The following is a 19,685-nucleotide window of genomic DNA, read 5'->3' as shown; positions in this document are numbered from 1 at the left end:
AAATTGCCAAAGAACAGTACAAACGCATGTAGCAATTAAGTTGCTGTCATAGATACTGCTGACTGGAAGAAATAGGTCTGAAGTCTCAACAAAAGCACCCAAGGAACTGCAGACTGAAAGATGTGGAAGAGCATGCCAAAGGTTAGCACTATAATGCAATGTATTTTAATTCACAGAACCCATAAAAATATCTAAAGCAGAATAAGTCTATGGAACGAAACTAATACATATATGACACATTTTGCTTTCTAATTATTCCAGCAAGCTTTATAGACAATAACAGAGGCCAGTGAGGAATTCAGTGACTATGAAGAAAATGTGGAATACTTCTCTTTCTTGCCATACTCTGCTTTATCACCAAGAAAAAAGTGTTACTAATGATCCTTAGTCTTTTCCCTTCTTTTACTACCTTTGTAATATAATCATTAATTTCTCCTGGAAAGCTGTCAAAGATGCTGGCATCCAAAATGGTGTTCCTTCTTGTAGTATCTGATGACCTCAAGGGCAGCCCCTAACACTGCAGAGCAGTACTGTCATACAATAAAGCAGCACAAGCACAGCCTACAGCACTGGAAAAAGAATGCAAAATCCAGCACCCTTTTGGCTCAGATAGCAACAACATTAGCTTAGTTTTGATGACACTGACAACATATTTAGTCTGGTCATATTTTAAAGAATAACAAAATCACATACTTTGCTGGGACATACACCAACAATCTAATAATTACACTACTCCACACTAATATGAATGCTTTTCAGGGTGGTCCAACATATTCAAGAGCTGGGGCTGGATGCCAATTTTGGCAACTGCCTTTGCTTTTTTCTCTCTCTTCCCCTCCCTCGGCTTCCACTGGGTAATGTGGATGCATCAGCTCACAGATCAAAGCATCTGGCCATTTGTAGGCACAAAAGAAGGTGTTTGTCCATTTTGCTTCATGTGCCGACAACAATTTACCAATGTTAGAAATCACATTCCTCCTCATAAGCATATGGCATGGTAAAGACTTCAAGTGCGTGACTGTATAAAGGCATAGTAGTAGGCATTTAGTTGTTTCAGCTTCCAACATTGCCCTAATAACATTCCCTTTCTCCTTTGAAGTGGCAGCAGAAGAACTGGAGTATGGCCAGATGTGTTTATTTTTATGCTGAGTTTCATGAGTGGGTTTGGGGTTTTTTTGTTTGTTTTATTTTCTTTTGTGAACAAGGTGGTCTGAGATTCAACTTTAGCTCATTTGAGAGCCAGAATTACAGCTGCAAACTCCTCACTAACACCATTCTGGGATAGAGATTCAGTTCTGACTCTGCTGAGAGCTCGCCTCTTAATGAATTGTAAAAAATGTCCTGCAGCAAATCGGTGTACCATTGAGGTCACCCATGCGGCTACTGACCTGGTTGTACCCTGCTTAAATTATCAAATGTAACAGCTAAAAGCAACCAGTAAGCGGGTTGATCTGTGAATGGGTTAGAGCAAAGCTCTGGAAACAGTGTATAAGCAGCATCTATGAACACAGAACATTACCTTTTTTTAAAATTAAAGGAGGAACATGGAGCAAAAGTCAAAGGCTTCACTTACTGTCCATCCCAGGAAGAACTATAAAGATGCTGCTTTAATAGAGCTGTTGTCATAGGAGCCAGGCACGTGGGTCAGTTACACCTATCACTAACACAGTCTAACAAAATAGGATTTTGCCTACCCAGCAATTGCTAAGAGGCCTTTAGCTGAGGAGAACTGAAGTCAAAACCCAGTAACCCTGACAGATGATCACTCCATAAATTAATGTGACCACAGATACCAGGGTATTTCTGTATTTTCAGAAAAACATACTCATTTCCACATTTTTGCAGGATATGAATTGAAGACTATGAAACCTGAAAGATCAGTAAAAAAATACCACACCACAGAACGCTAGGATGCCAGGGTATGACTGAGAGACAGGGTGAACAACATGAAAACAACACTGCTGGAAACAGTTTTCCAAGTAGAAACGAGAAAACAAATGCTCTGAACATAAACTGATTAGAGACCCTATATGCACTGCAATTTCATCACAGAAGCAAAATTACTCTTAAGTACTGAAAAAATAGAGCCAGTTCTGACACATGGCAAGAAGAAATTTCTGCAGGGACTAAAGGAACAGTGACTATCAGCAGCCAGGAAATCTAAACTTCTGCAAGTGGCAGGGCAGGAAAAAGTGTCCTGGCAAACAATACAGGAAGGCAGTGGAACACACTGCAAATTAGACGAAAAGAAAGCAAACATGACTGCTGCTAAATTAAGCCAACTGTGCTGTAAAATATTTAACGCACAACATACCGAAAAGGACAATTTTAGCAGAGCTGTTGTCAAAGTGATATATGACAAAGGCAAGGCACAGCCTTGGAAATAAAAGTCACCCCTATGGAAATTTCTCAAGAACAGACCTGTTCACAAATCTTTACAAAACACAAGACCATGCAAACCTGTAAACTAATATTTCATGATAAATGTCTAGTTCCTACTGCTCAGATACTCAGAGAGAGACACTGAATTATAGAAACAGGCCAACTCAGTTACAAAACACAGTGCAGTAAGGACCAACAAATAATGCTTTGAACAGGAGATGTTAAAGACCTCCTAGTTTTATAAACACAACTTGCCTCTTGCATACAACAAATGGTGGCATGAGAACCTTCAGAGAAAAATGCTTTAGCATGTAAAATGCATTACAGTCATACTGAGCTATAATAACCTAAGCCTCTACTGCTACATTCTTGGGAGTACCAACATAGTATGAATGTGCAAGTATCAGATATGACAGCAGACTTGTATATTAGCATGACAAGTCATCATCTTTCATCCTCTCGAATCACTGGTCCCTTACTGCTTTAGTGCTTTGCAATTCTTGTGTAGCACTTCTTCCTTGCACAAAAGACCATTTGCACAATTTGAGTAGAATGGAAGTTTTACTCAAACAAAAAATAGTTGGAAAAAGCCTCACAGATATGAAAATATTCAGCTGGTTCAAAACCTCTGAAGCTAGTATTAAAAACATACTGAAAAAACTGAGGACATGCACAAATGCATCTTGGGATGAACACATTATAAAATCACTTATGGATTCTTAAACACTATTTGCTCCTTCAGGAATGTGCCAAATAAAAGCTGCAAGAAAGACACCTAGATAAACAAAGTACCATGTAAAAATGTCTTTGTAAGTTTTTAACCAAACAATATTTTGGAACAGCTTATATTCTAGCCAAGCATACTAATAGTTAACCAGAAGAGCAAGCCTTCTTTTCTCCTCTTCACACAACACAGATCCAAGAAAAATCAAAGAAGGGTCTGTGTTATGTAGCAGGATGGAGAGACAAATTATTACTGTATTCTAAAATAGTAGACAAAATGACTAAAAGGTATCTTTAGATAAACTTCTATGACTCTGTCAAGTGTCAATCTTCTCCGTTCCATACTAAACAAAAGCTACCTTTTTTACATTTGCCATACAACCATTTAATCAAATGGTTTTGCGTATTCAATCCTAAAGGCTTTCAGAACCTCAGAACTCTTACGTCAATTACCACTAAGTTTCCAGATCAAGAATGCTTTTCTAACATAGTTCATGGAGAAAAAGTCTTTAAAAGTCTTTAAATAAAGCAAAATAAACTGAAAAACAAATAAAGCTCCCCAACACATTCCTAGCGTATAAAGTCAGTCCATTAAAAATAATCTTGTATCAAATCATGAGATTATTTTCATTAATGTTCCATACTAAAATATACCCTGGGTACTTCTCCCTGTTTGTTATCTTAAGCCAATAACAGAACATACCCTGATTCCCTATTAAAATAAGGAAACAGACACGGGTAAGGAAAGTTAGCACTTTAAAAAGAGAACAATCCAATTATAATTCATTTGCATTGTTTTTTTAAAGGTATATTACTATGGGAAAAGAGGGAAACAGTTTGCACACTAGAGGCTAATAATGAGCAAAAGCCTACTAGAAATTCTCCACAGACACAGATAGAAAGTGGAAATAACTGCTCTCAGAGAATAATTAGGCATATAATACCAATAGCATGTTTAGTGTATAATATGTATATATATTTACACACACCCCTATATATAGCTGTAGACAATAGATGTACAGTGGGGCTTTTGTTTGTTGGTGGTTTGGGGTTTTTTGATAGGCTCAAACCTTTCTTCAGGTTACATAGTGGTTACACAAAAACGGAAGGGAGCATCAAGAACACCTCAAAAACAATGTTTTTCCAGACTCAAAATACAGAGAATAAAGGTAAGGAGGAGGACACCTTGTATATTGAAAGCAACTACATTTCTTTGCACTTGATGCAAGACAAAGGCAACTGCTTTTGGGACAGGACAATGATGCCCTAATTGATATTTCTTAAACCTTCTTGGGTAGAATTTGTTCCTATTGCTGCTGAAACAAAAAGAATGAATCTTTTTGCAGGCACACACATTAAATAAATAATTCCTGGCTTTGGGCACTAACTTCTGCTCCAGGTAGGAAACTGATCCACAAGGCAACGAAAACCCACTTCAGTCTCACAAAAAGGAGGAATTATATTTATAAATTATTTTTTGAGAAAGTGAGATTCAAACTTTTCTTAAATTTAAAAAATATATGTCTAAATGATAATTCATACCATTCCCTTTTTATCCTGCAATATAAGGTATAGTTCTTGTAAGAGCTTTTTGCCATTGCATTCCAGACTGACCTTTGAAGCAAGTAACATGTATCTTTAAAAGCCAAATGCAGCTGGATGAAGCAACACTAATTAAGCTAGTCCAACATGTTTAACTGTCTCCTTATTGGTTCTGCAGTTGTGACTGCCTGAGGACAGATCCCATAATTTCAGTGCTGACATGCTTAAAGTTTCTTTTTAATTCAGTGATGCTAATTGTAAACAAGCGAGAAGACAACTTGTTTCACTTAAGGGATGCTTGGGTAAAGTAGGTAATCTCCAGGATAATCAAAAATGAAGCTGAAATAACTTATCGGACTTCTATTCAGGTTAGCACTCCAAACACAACATGCCTCCAAATCAGAGATGGTGAGAGTATAGACAGTAGTAGTGCTTGGGTTAAAACTAGTTTAAAAAGTCTCAGTTAACTGTAGATTAAAATGTACTCTCTTCAAGTTCAGTAAATTCACTCCGATTCAAAGAGAGGTTGCCATTGCCTTGCTTCTTATTTGTATTCTCAAGTCTAGTGATACTTTTGCTTTTGCGCTTCGTTTACTTTATTCTTGAAAATTTTTTCTTTGTAGTCCACACTCTTCCCCTACAGTTCAAAGGGTTCACACACGCAATTTCTTTTATTTGCCATTCCAACATAACATCCCTCAAAGTAAAACAGGTGAGTTGCAGCAAGTGAGGACACAATTCGGTTTGAACATACAAACCTGAGACATTTTCTAGAGGTAGCCGGTGGGACCCAGTGTGAACTTAATGCTTATGAAACTGGAGGCAACAGACCTCTCTGCATTCACACTGAGCCCACTTACACATATATGCAGGTAAATGCAGGGCAGGACCATACTGATCTACTGATTCCAGTGCTGGAAGTCACAGAGCTGAACTAGCATGGCAGCAAGCGTGAGCTAATGAGAAGCCTTATAGCAGGATTCATTATCTGCAACTCCACACTCTGCTGCCTTTTAATGCTCTCAGTTGAGCTCCAATGTGTACTGTGGATATGCCTTTATACATTCACATAAGGGTTACCTAGTATCCAGGCCCAAGTGGACAGGAATAACAGCGTTTAGTAGCTGCTGCTTCCAACTGTTCACAATGGGAGCTAAAATGGTGGCTCCACAGCTTCCAATCAGTCATCAGAGAAGTTAATACTCATCAGAGACAATAATATAGAAAAAGGAAAGATAAAAGAGGAGACAAAGTAATTTTCTACCATTATAGGCCAATGCTAAATTATTTTCATTTTCTTGCCCCCGGAAGCAACAATGAAGTAAGGGGAGGCATCGTGATTAACAGAGGTGTCTCAGGTCAAAAAGCCTCTTAATTTCGTACCTGAGATAGCGTGCATTAACAAACCTTCACCGGCTCACATTTGTCAAAAGGCAAAGCCCAACCCCAAGTAACTAAGCAACAGCTCCTGAATAAGGAGTGGTAGAGAGTAGGGCTTTTTAGAGGAAAAACCTAATGTTATCATGTAGCCTTTATCTGACATCTAGTTGCCATGGTGATTTGGATGTATTAGAAACATACAGATTAGATCCACAGCCAGAGACAGACGGACTAGAATACAAGGAAGATAAAGCACAGCGTACATCTTGCATGGTGATGCCAACATTTCCAAAAGGCTTGCTGTTAAAGACAGTGAACTGAAAAAAAAGAAAAAAAAAATCTGTGAAGCTAAAGCCCTTTGCAAGAACAAAGCAGCAGCCTGAGTAGACTCTGGGAATTGGATTTGAGGCAGAATTTGAGCAAAACCAGATGGAACAAGTGGAGAAGTCTGTGCATCTTTGTCCAATAGCCAGTAAGAGTTAAAATAAAGGAATATGGGAGGATAGGAAATTCTCTGCAACCTTGACTAAATCAGTTAGACTGAAAGTTCCTTTTAAATTAAACAATGACCAAAGTTAAGACGACAGTGCAAACACTGTCCTAGAGATCTTAAAATATGAAGACAAACAAGTCAGGGGAAGGATTTCAAAATATAAATATAGTGGTCCAGGACAATATGTGGCCATGACTATTTAAAAAACAACTCCAGGATGTTGAATTTTCAGAAGCATAGTCCATAAAATCATATACGACAGTGACAGACAAGATTTTATTTCTTAATTTCACACCTTGCAGGAAAAGGGTTTTACATATCTGCCTGCTGCAGATTATAATCTTTCTGCATCCCTTGAGAAATGATTTTTTTTGGTTCTAATATTCTAGAAAATAGGTAATCTCGATTTTGACAGCCACTTGGAAGGCATTGATAGGAAAGTGTGACTGAACGATATTCATAGCTCTTTTTAAGTACCAAATTGAAAAAAACTCACTTAATCAAAAAATGGTTGTGGTTCATCACGTTTCAATATCTTTTAGAGAAGGCTCGATTACATGCAGCAGATTTTTTTTCCTATGCAAGCAAAACTTTTGATTGGAGTCTGCATTTGTTGACTTGTAGTGCATAAACTCATTTTTTAACATGCAGTGAAAATCATGCAATGGAAATGCCATTTGACATAGGTGATATTCTTTACCAGTCTCTAAATTGTTCAAGCAAAACTTAGAGACAATTTGTGAAGGCTAAGTCTAAGATCCACTTTTGCAATGTTTCCAGCATTCAAGAAGTAAACACGGTAAGCAGAAAAGCACAGACTAGACCTGATGCTTTTGTTACTAAAGACACTTGAGCTCACAATTATTCAAAGCTGTATTGCATTCATACTGTTTGTAAATCATTTCTTAAAGTATTAGCAATTATGAAGATAGAAGCATAGGACGGAAGAAAACAACTGCAAGAAAAGAAAGAAAACATCTTGTGAAAGGACAAGGGGTAATGGTTTTAAACTAAAAGAGGGTAGTTTCAGACTAGATACAAGGAAGACTTTTTATGATGAGGATAGTGAAACACCGGAACATGTTGCCCAGAGAGGTGGGTAGATGCCCCATCCCTGAAAACATTCAAGGTCAGGTTGGATGGGGTTCTAAGCAACCTGATCTAGTTGAAGATGTCCCTGCTCATTGTAGTGGGAGTTGGACTAGATGACCCTTAAAGGTCCCTTCCAACCCAAACTATTCTATGGTTCTATGACATACAACCCAGAAAATAATATGAGAGTATAGAAATAATTGATTGCCAATTTTCCATAGTAGTAATAATAACCATAACATAAAGCTTTTAAACAAAGATTTAAGTCACATGATAAAATCTATACTTTCAACAGCCAGTAAATGATAGGTGACAAGAGACACAGAGGCACAAAAGACAGTACACGTGCTACAAATAATCATGTAATGAGCAAAGCTATAGGAGAAAGAGATAAAGCCTATTTCTGCAGAGGAGTAGCACAAGCCTGTAAAAAAAGACCAAATCAAATATACTAAGTCATAGAAGAATGCTAAATATGGGCTCTCCACATGGAAAGCAATTGAATTGTAAAAATGAATTAGAGCAATAATAAAAATTGAATTGAAATCCATAGGAAAATATAGGACATTTATAGTCATCTTGTCTCTGAAATAAGTGAACTCCAAATATACTTCAAGATTTGTAATATACTTTTTAATCACTTTTATAAATCCATATTTGCTCAGAGTGATCACTGTTACAAAGTCAAAACAGTCGCTAATACTTGAACATATTTCAAATCTAATGGTGTGGAATTAGTCTTGGTGTTGTATTAATTTAAAGAAAAAAGATTTTAGACTAGTATTAATGAAGACTTCTTTATCTTTTTACATGTTATTGAACTTACAATTGTATTTTACATTCATGAACCATTTTTTAAAAATGCTGGTGACATAGCTTGAGACACTCAGTGACATATTGTGTGCCTTATGTTTGTCAGTTGAGTTGACATAAACCATATCCTCCTGTTGACAGAAATGCTTGAAAATATTCATGGACTCCAGCAACCATCACAGAAAAACTCTGCAGTTATGGAGACCACTGATAAAATCCCTTCCTGTAATTCAAAAACACCAGAACAGCAGCTATACCACAGTATGAGGATGGAAAGAACAGACGGAAGAGAGTCAGACACCTTCTTTAAGTTAAAATTTATATTATTGCTTTTATTTTTCAAAGCAGCAGATTAACTCTTGGACTGTATAATACTGACCATCAAATTTTATTTTTTGTCTTCGTCCTTCTGCTCTGTCAGTAAAGATACAGCAACGTCTTGCACTAAGGCTACTACTTCATTATCTAAATATACCTGGATAGATACATGATGACCTGCAATCCAATGACATCTTTTACTTTTACTCTCTCTCTTTTTTTATTAACACCTCAAACAAAAAGAATTTGGAGAAATAATTTTTCTCCTGACCATGCCCACACTACTCTCCAGCTTCCTTAAAAAAAGATCCTCCCCATAATGTACCTGTATTTCGTAGTTTAACAGAGAACCAGGCCTGATGATGTACAAATGAAATAATTTACTAAGACACCTGCCAATTTATGATAGCAGAGATTTTATAAGCTAACCAGTCTCTGGGCTGCTGATAGGTATTTGCCAAAGACCAGACATTCTGTTAACAAGGAAAAAACCTTCCTAGTGACAAAACAGCAACTACCAGAATGCACGTATCTCCGTCTAATGTCAGGAGTAGGAAAGAGGGAACTGTTATTAAGGTGAGATTTTTAAAAGTCAATTATGAATATTTGATTTAAACCATATCGTTCACCTGCTCCCCTATCAAATACATTATAGTAAGGAATGAAGAATTAGTCATTTACAAAATTCACAAAAACATGACTGTGACCCTAAACTGTATTTACAAATCATGTGGCAGTACTATGAAATATAACATGCTTGATGTAACAAAGGATGGGAAAATTTGGTCTTTTATACTAGTAGACACTCAAAGGTGTAGGAAAATGCTAAGAGAAATCTATTTAGTGTAAATAATGTCAACATTAAAAAGAAATCAGTGTAAAAGTTCATGTAACTTCCTTTATTTAAAATGTAGTTATATAAGGAAAAAGTTGAAACATCGTTCAATAGTATAGGCCCCATTCTCCATTATAAATGAAAGTTAGAGAGTAACTTTCCAGACAAAACACTTCTGAGGAAATTTTATGCTTTATTTTGACATATCATTATTAGAATCGGTAATTGATTCTAACATATTTTCTTCCCCCTGCACAGAGCATACTTCCTCCCTAAAGCAAAGCCCATCACCTTTTAGATGGGGCAGTTATTGATATCAAGTGTCTTAAAAAAGAAAATGCATTTGAATAACTATCTGCACATGCCCAGACACTGGTATTTTAATTCAGCTTGAGCAACAAGTAGGAAAGCAGGAAAGTGCTTCAAAGTGCCTTCCTGAATCAGAAAGACATTTATGGAAGATAGTTATTATTGTTGACTTTACTGTATGTACTCGTGTTAATATGCTCCTTTTGTGCATTACCCACTACATCCTGGTTTTCCACACACTGACCAACATTTCACCTTAGGCACTTCAAAGACAGTAATCAATTCTTTTCACAGAGTCTAAGAATTCTTCCAAGCTAAGAGTAGACATTTACTGTTTAAATGAATTTGAACAGACATCATTGAATATCAAACTAGGACGAAAAATTTCCAAAACTAAGTCTGTTCAGAACAAGCCTATTCATTTGTACCAGCATGGTGCTTCTGCTTGTGCACACCTAGAATGACTGGCGTTTAAGTATTTATACAATATTCACCCCAGGGCTTTACTAGGAGCAAAGCACAAAAAGCCCAAGCTAAAAGATGTAGATGTCAGTTCCACAGAACTTTGAAGCATAGGCTTCAATCTCCCCATGCAGAGCACAGTAGTTCAGCAAGCATTAAATTTTAAGACCACGAAAAGCAATGGAACATAACTGTGGGGAGGTGGCATGCACGTGGTGCTGTGCTGAAGAGCAGCACCAGATTGCTGAGCCAGGTCTAAAACTCTTCAATAGACACAGAGTTTAAAGCGAGAAACTGTGCCTCAGGCTATATAATGAAATCTCACTGGAAACAAACTGTGGGAAAACAAGCTAGCACTAAAATACTGGCGTACAAAAAATATCATGTCTCTCAAAAGCTGTATGTCATATGCCGTACAAATGGAAGACAGTGCAGGGCTGCAATCTAGCTGTCTCTGGATGGAAAGCAAAGCAGAGACGTTAACCTTGTGCTGCACCTTAATATATTAGAATTCTTCTGATCTAGGACTTGACAACTTAGTTGCAGAACCATGGTCACAAAACTATCTTGCACGCATATTTCCATGCAATAGTCCAGTGAATCATGCATACATGTCAACATCCTTTGGGGTAAGAACAGACTGCACGACTTTCCACCATGTAGCATAGACATGCCTATGTGTCTTTTCCTCTGACATTTGCTAGTGATGAAAACAAAAGTGCATGTAAAATAATTAAGAGATTTATAAATTGAAAATCTATTGTTTATCTGGTAGTAAGTTTGGACTCTTTGCTCAATGACTTTTAATAGATACAAAAACTCAATGAATAACTAAGTCTTGCAAAGCTGTAGAACGCACTTAATTCCACTGTCAACTGTGTTAATAGAATGAAGGTTTATCCTCTAGCAAATATTCCTCCATTATAAAACTCACCAAGTAAAACAAGATTATATATATAGTAAACTAGAAATGACAACAAGGGGAAAAACTCCCAGTAGTTTAAATCAACTTATGCAACCCTACTTCCTTTCTATTGCCAAGAGAAATTGTTTTTCTTCTCTCTCTCTCTTTTTTTTTTTTTTTTAAGGCAAAATCAGATATGTTGCTCAAGCTGCATCTGATCTGATCCCAGTAAAGAGATCATTCTCTCTCCCCAGCCTACCTCTATTGGCACACATCTCCCTCCTCCACCATCTCTCAAAGACTACTGTCCAGAGCGGTAGATAGATTGACATACAGTCACCCCCACCCTAGTTTTGTCAAAATTATTCTATTTTCACACGCTCTGCTAGGAAAAAATGCTGATCTGATTCCTTTTAGCAAACCAGTTTCGGGAAGAGCTTACAGAACAGCTTATGACAGCTGGTTTGAATGGGACAGTAATACCCAGCAAGCACAAGTGGTAGAGCGCTGTAATTTCTTATACCCCGATAACCTGAAGCTGACATCACACATACAATTGCGCCTTGAGACACTTCACAACTTCTTTTATAGGTAATTCATTTCCAGAAAAAGGTGCAGAAAGCTCCCTCATAATCATAATCACAAAGGAGATCAAGCAAGAACTAGCTCAAACAGAAAATGGAGAAAAAAGTTCAGGATTGAAAATAGGAGAAAGTGTATTTTGGTAAGCAGGAAAAAAACCCCATAATAAGAAAAGGAATACAATGTGCAGTTGTCAAGGTGTTAGTACAGGCCTAAATGGTCAGTGCAAGGATAAAACTATGCAAAGTTCACCTAAGAGTTAGTACAAAACTAGGCCTGAATAACCACATTCATTCTTTGTGTCTTCCTGGGAAGACAAAAAAAGGAAATGGAGGTACCAGATACCCAACTAAGAAAGTAAAACCAACCTCATTCTAAAAGGCAGTTTTGTTTTTTAAGAACATTTAGAAAGGTTTTCTCTCTGTGTGTAATAGTTTAGTCCAGACCAAATCTGAAGGCAGAGCTACAGTGAAGATTTGAGACATAAGGCTTTTAGAAATAAATAATGTTTTTATACTTGAAAAAGCTCTCAGGCACAGAAGTCTCTCTTAAGCTCTAAATTTCTTACAGTGAAGAAATGTTTACACTGAGCAAATTTACTCTAAACAGAGATTCAGTAGACAGAGTGGGTTTTTTTATCCAGCTGTGATTAGAACCCATTTAGTTGTGTTATTTTGTTTCTACTGTAAAAGGCCTGCATCACTTCATGTTTCATTGTATTCATTTGTATCTAGAGGTCTGAGTGAGATACTGTCTACCCTTGTAAAAAATCAAATTATTCAAGGCAATCAAATTATAGAGATATGTACCCAAGAATCTTACTATGTACCCTTGATTCCCAAAGAGAGGCTGCAGACACCAAACTTCCTAAAATCCAAAATTCTAACTACATAATTTTAGGTAACAAAAAGTAGTTAAACAAAGGACTTGACACTTTTTGAGAAAATATATAGTACATCAACTGTCCTTATAAATCATTATAAATTCTTACGCTTTAGTTTTTCTGGAAATGTTCTGCAAGTTCAAGTCCCCAAAATATTCAAGAAATGCTGGAATAACTCCCCAGAAATGGAAAAGGATTAAAAAATCTTCCAGATGGGCAGGTGCCTGCTGTGATGTATGTAAGTAGCTTCCTGTTTGCACTCCTCAGGATGGAAGAGGCAACTGCAGTCTAATACTGATTCTGCAACAATCATGTCATTGACTTCAAGGAGTCCAACTCTGTAGTTTGCACTAGTACTTGATAAAGAAGAATTTAGTTACAGTTAAATTAATTAGTCAATTATGTTAGTCAGTGAATTCACCTAACTCTTTTTAATGGCTAAGAATACTAGGAGAATTAGAGAGTAAAATTTTCAAAGTACAAAAGCTCACAGTTCTGAGGACCTAAGGGAAAAATAGAAAGGTACAATAGAAAGGTAGTTTAAAAGGCAAGGAGAAGACTTGCATCTAGAAATTTCTGAAGTATTGAAAAGAAGAGAACCTGGACTTTTCCCTTTCTACAAGCTACAAACATAAGGTTTACCTTATCATATCAACAAAGACTGACTGCAAAAGCTCAAAAACAGGAGCTGTTTTCAGTTGATACTGGGATAATGTATTTATCAACATCCCCTTGAATTTCATAGATTATATGCAACGCTAACATAAGCAGATGAGATCCTGCTCTGTGTCACTTCTGGTACTGTACTATGCTGTAGTTCACTTTTCAACAGGTGCCATATTTCGGAATTGTTTGAGTGTATGTCACCAAGACACATTCACCCTCACCCTGGCTTCGGTTTTCATCTACATTCCTCTGAAATCCACATTTAGCCAAGTATTCATAAGCCTCTTCCAAGAACTTGAAAAAAATGTGGAGTGTAAACTCAATAGCAGAAAACATGCCATTGCTGTCCACAACTACAGGTAAATATGAGGTGACATAGACTTAGAAAAATAAAAGTGGAATAGGTTCTTCAGCTCAGATACAGCCCATGCTTTGGACAAAAATATGTAGGATTTTAAGAAGTTAAGACTACCTACATTCTCACACTAACAAAAGTTAAAATGCTACTTTATTTTTCTTTTATGTGCTATCAACATCTGCAAGATCAGATTTGAGTTTTCTGAAGCCTTCTTTTATCATCTGCTTGTGTACATAAATCCATTACAGAACGCTACTTTTTCCCAGTGGCAATCCTACTGCCAGAAACCATTTTCTCCATGGATGGTTGCCAGAAAGCCTAGCCCACATTGCAACTGCCTGCTTCTTAATTATATGTCACATTCCTACGTCGTCCTAAATATACTACTAGCATCTCAGAAAGTAATAAAGCAAAGGTTGAAACTATGTAAACTTCTAATCATTAATCATTTTTCATTATTATTCTTTTCCACAACAGCTGTTTAAAATACACCAATTGATTATGTAGAAAGGTATATCTGAGTATCTTTGGAAGGTATACTACATGCAAGATATGTCTGAGACAGCAGCATGTCCCAATTCACTTGCAGTCTAAAATAATTGGAGAGAGATAAAAAAATAAGAGACATGAAAACTCACTTTGGTGCTGATATATAACCCATGTAAATAAACTTTATTTAAAAAAAAAAAAAAAAAAAAAAAAAACCAAACAGCTGAATTAGTGCCTTATACACACTTGTTCTCATACCTGGACTTCTGCCTTGGTACTGCATTGTGCAAACTGGATTCAGATTGATTCTGTACTTTCCAAAACTAAACCTTCCTTCTAACGTGAAAAAGTAACTGTCTTCCTCCCTGCATTTTTCATCTATGGATATACCTATTTGATTAATTCCCTAAGAGCCCTTTTCCCTGCTTTCTGTCAGAAATCTGTACACAGTTAATAATTGCCAGTGACCAAATTTGTGGATGGCAGAAAGAGCAATCACTTGCTAAGACAAGTTATCACAGAACTTGTTACTTAATTATTTATTCATTTATTAAAAGGATACTGCCTTGCAAATCCTGTGGCTATAGGCAATGAATACACTCCATGCTTAAAGAGAAGAAACAGAGTGCACTGACAGATTTAGAATCCCGATGTGTGCTTAAACATTTCAAAAGCAAAACATTATAATAAGCAGTCAATTTCAGCAAAAATGAAGGAGGCCAATTCCATCAGAATGTTCTGCAGTTTAAATGGACGGCCAGCCTTCCTGTGAAACGGCCTAGAGCTGAGAGAGGTCTCTCTGTATTGACAGACAGGTAAGCACACTTATCTGTAAAGCACAATCATCCCACTTTTTATTCTGAATTCCTTCAGTACATGAGCATTATACGAATGCTGAACTAGTGTTTTCTGAGCCCCTATAGGCTTTATATTCCAAAGATGAGTATCTTTTCTGTATTTAACAGTAACTGATGTAACTAAGAAAAGGCGATGGGTGATAGTAGCAGACAACTCTCTTCTGAGAGGTGCAGAAGCACCCATGTGCCAACCTGACACACTCTCTAGAGCAGTGTGCTGCTTACCAGGGGTCCGTTTCAGGGATGTCACCGAGATACTACCAAGCCTTGTACAGACCACTGACTATTATCCGCTGCTGTCGTTTCACGTGGGCACCAGTGATACAGCCAGGAGCAGTCCGAGGAGTATCAAGGATTACAGAGCTCTGGGAGCGTGGTAAGGGATGCTGGAGCACAGGTAGGTTTTTCATCAGTCCTCCCAGTTCAAAGGGAAGGGGTTTGAAAGGGCCAGTCCAATATGATGAACCAACAAATGGTTATGGGTCTGGTGCTTCAGCCAGGAGTTTGGCTACTTAGACCATGGGACTCGCTTTGAGAAACCTGGACTACTGGGGACTGACGGGGTCCATCTGTCAGAGAAAGGAAAGAGCATCTTTGGTCATAGCCTTGCCAAGCTGGTGAAGAGGGCTTTAAACTAAAGTTGCCAGGGGAGGGGAACCTCTATCCATCTCAATCCTACCAGTTTGATGCCAGCGCCAGCAATAGATGCCCAGAGCCTGGAGAGAGATCACAGGTCAGCGGGAGAGGACCTGAAGAGCAGCACAAAGGAATTCCAGCCACTCCAGCCAGTACGTCAGCTTCAGGGGGGGCCCAACTGAAATGCCTCTATGCAAACGCACATAGCATGGGGAATAAACAAGAGTCAGAGACACGTGCATGTCTGCAAGGCTATGATCTTATTGGCATCACAGAGATATGGTGGGATGGCTCCTATGACTGGAATGTTGGAAGGGAAGGACATAGGCTCTTTAGGAAGGACAGGTCAGGGAGATGAGGAGGGGCTGTCACCCTCTATGTCAACAACCAGCTGGAGTGCACGGAGCTCTTCTGCCTGGGGATGAATGACGAGCTGACCAAGAGCTTATGGGTCAGGATTAAAGGGAGGGCAAGGACAGGTGACATTATAATGGGGGTCTGCTACATGCCACCTGACCAGGAAGACCGAGCAAATGAGGCCCTCTATAGACAGATAGGAGCAACCTCATCTTCACAAGCCCTGGACTAAATGGAAGATTTCAGCCTGATATCTGCTGGAGGGACAACACAGCAGGGCATAAGCCATCCAGGACATTCCTGGAATGCATTGATAACTTCCTTCTCCAAGTGATAGAGGAGCCAACGAGGAGAGGTGCTACACTGGACCTTGTTCTCACCAACAAGGAGGGGCCAATGGGGAATGTGAAGCTCAAGGGCAGCCTTGGCTGCAGTGACCATGAAATGGCGGAGGTCAAGATCCTTAGGGCAGTAAGGAGGGCAGACAGCAAGGTCGCTACCCTGGACTTCAGACTTTGGCAGAATAGGCAGACTTTGGCCTATTCAGGGATCTGCTTCGTAGAGTACCATGGGATAAAGCCCTGGATGGAAGAGGGGCCCACAAGAGCTGGTTAATGTTCAAGGATCACCTCCTCCAAGCTCAGGAGCAATGCATGCCAACAAAGAGGAAATCGGGCAAAACCACCAGGAGGCCTGCATGGATGAACAAGAAGCTCCTGAACAAACTCAAACACAAAAAGGAAGCCTACAGAGGATGGAAGCAAGGACAGATCGCCTGGGAGGAATACAGAGAAATTGTCCAAGAAGCCAGGGATCATATTTTGCAATGATGTATTGTAAATGCAAAAGTGCTATTCTTTATTAAATTCACTAATTTACTTTTCCTTCTACATTTATAGTAGGTGCATGCAATCTGTACTCAAAGATGTTACAAGTGTGCTTACAAATTAGGTTGGCAGCCTTTTTTATTGGCTTTCATTTTCCTCTTCAAAATGTTCCATGCTAAATTTTAATATAGTTTTGGTACTTATGGTATTTCAGCTTTCTTGATTTCATCACAACTGCCATGAAATTTGCTTTTGGTATTTACTTTCAGATTCTAAACTTGATGGTTTCCTTAGAATGGGAATTATTTAGTCCTGTTGTTACCATCAGTATTTGTAAATCTTTTCTATGCAGAGGCTGAAAGAGACAGAAGACATATAAAGAATAGCAATGTATTTATGCCCCATGATTTTTAAGCCAATCTCATTTAAAGCCTAGTTAGGGCCTGTGAACATTCACTTTATTGATTCTACAGCTGGGAGGGATCACTATGATCATGTAAGCTGACCAGGCCAAAGTTTTTCCCCAAACTAATTCTTGACTATGCATTATTTCAAAAACAAACAAAAAGAATCCGGTGTTGATTAAGGGCTTGGGGGGACAGACACAGGACAACACCCTTCTAATAGTCCACTACCTTCATTTAAAAAAACCAAACCAAACCAAACAAACATAAAAAACCCACAACAAACACAAACCACCACAAACAACCCCCCAATAACTTAACTGAGCCCACATTTGTGCAATTTGCAAAATAATGGAACCCAATTTCAGCCATTAGATCTTTTTAAACCTTTGGCAACCAGATTATAGAGCCTAGCATTAGTAATTAACTAGAGATCAAGTAATTAAACATTTAATTGTCTCTTAAATAAGTTAAATGGACTGAGGTCCTGGACTCTTTCAGTCTAAGTCACATTTTTCAACCCTTTGATGAGTCCTGTGACGCTCATCTGAACCCACTGCAAATTATCAATATCTCTACAGCTAAAAAACCCAAAATGAAGGAAAAACTTTAGAATTAGCTTACAAATAAAAGGTTCGTTTTCCTATGCTGACTTGAGAGTCCTGTGTTTAAATATTCAGTGATCGCACTTGTCTGTTTTCAACTGTGACTTTGGGCTGTGGTTTTGCCTACTAATTCAATAAACCAAAACATAATCTGGAAACGAACAACATTTTCTAGAGAAATGGTGTTGTACAGACACTTGGTTGTAAACCTATCAATATCTACTGCCTGTACCCTCAGGCTAGGATTTAATTAACTTGTTATCAGCCCTCCACATTACAGAACTGAAGAAATGGGCAACAAAAAATGTAAGTATACAGGCCGCTTCTTGGTAAGAGTAACATTTCCAGACATTGTCAGTCTCCAAACCAAGACTATCATGTCCATGTGTAAGGGAAATGTCAGCAACAAACCAGATTGCAGCAGTTGGAATACATTTAAATGATAAAAAAAAAAACCACGTTTTTCTGCAGCTGCACAAAGTGATGATTTTGGCTGGTTTGAATTAGACAAAGTGGAAACAGGAATCATCACAGAGCTCCATCTTCCCCATCTCTATGGGCAGTCCCTGTATTAGAGTCCAAAGCAAGATGCAACAAGCCCTTTGACTTTGGCCTTTAACTGTAATTGATCAGCATATAAAAATGTATTCTATACGTAGCAGTACTACATATCATGTTAACTGAAGGTCCTTTAGTTTTACTGCTCTCACTAACTACTCAGGTTAGTTTATTTCTCCACAAAAACATGATTCCCTGACCTCTATATCCCTTTGCAACCATACTTTTTTTTTTCCCCCTCCTTAGCAATTCTAGAATTAATTAATTTGTAGACAGGCTCAGTTAAATAAATATTAGCACTTGCACAAAAAAAAAGAAAATGGTTTGGAAGCTTTAAGCATTTTCCAAATCTTTTCAAAATAGCCCATATTAATCATTTCACAACCTTTCAAATACTCTTCAGGAAGCTTTGTTATTTTGTAATCCCTAATTTCAGACACTACTGTACAATTTTTGGCTTCTCAAGATTCTCAACTGTGAATCATAACTTTGAAGAGAAGCTATCATATCAATTGCTTCTCTTACCAGCTCACACTACCCAAATTAATTCTCCTTCCATTTGTGATTACACTATATCTTTGCATGAATTACCACAGTTACTAGCCTAGAATGTATTACGAGGAAAGCATTTAATGTATTTTTTAAATGTCTTTTAGTATAGTTAAAACAAGGAAGAGGAACCAGATAATGAGATTAGGCAGCTCTCTACGGACCAACGACAAATATACTGTAGACTTTGCTTGGAAACTTTGGCACTTTCCTTCTTAATTTTTCTTTTATTACTGGCTTGAGAAAAATAAATAGATGGGTGCTGCATAAGGGCAGTAAAATTACAAAATTCTTCTGTTTGATCAAAGGGAAGTGGCAAAAGGAAAATGAGTGTGTACCTGAGTTCAGTTTGCATTCCCAATTTTAAGACCTAAGTCCATCACTCCTGTTATCTAGTGTAGCTATTTGTTAGTGCTATGTGCTATCCAGCACCTATGACAAATAGTCATGGAGTAGAAACTTTAATGTAGTTTATTCCTCCTAAATATTATCTGAAAACTCACAGCAGCTGTGTACATAGTCATATAAAGCTACAATTATTCCCAGAAGCTTGACAACATAACTCTAAAAAAATATTTCCCTCCCATCTACCCTGTATCTTTCAAAGACACTTCTAGCTCTCAGCAAACACAGACTTTAACTTGCAAGTGACAACGTAAGA

At 37.8% G+C, this 19,685-nt stretch overlaps 1 protein-coding gene across 1 annotated transcript in view; it reads right to left on the bottom strand.

Moving 5' to 3' along the window:
* CACNA2D3 (calcium voltage-gated channel auxiliary subunit alpha2delta 3) overlaps positions 1-19,685 on the bottom strand; it is a 479,329-nt gene that overhangs the window by 274,486 nt on the left and 185,158 nt on the right. The window lies entirely within an intron of this gene.

This window comes from Accipiter gentilis, chromosome 23 (genome assembly GCF_929443795.1).
Source record: "Accipiter gentilis chromosome 23, bAccGen1.1, whole genome shotgun sequence".
Classification (NCBI taxonomy): Eukaryota; Metazoa; Chordata; class Aves; order Accipitriformes; family Accipitridae; genus Astur; species Astur gentilis.
Note: the sequence above shows the minus strand (reverse complement) of the source record. Positions and strands in the feature narration are given on the sequence as shown.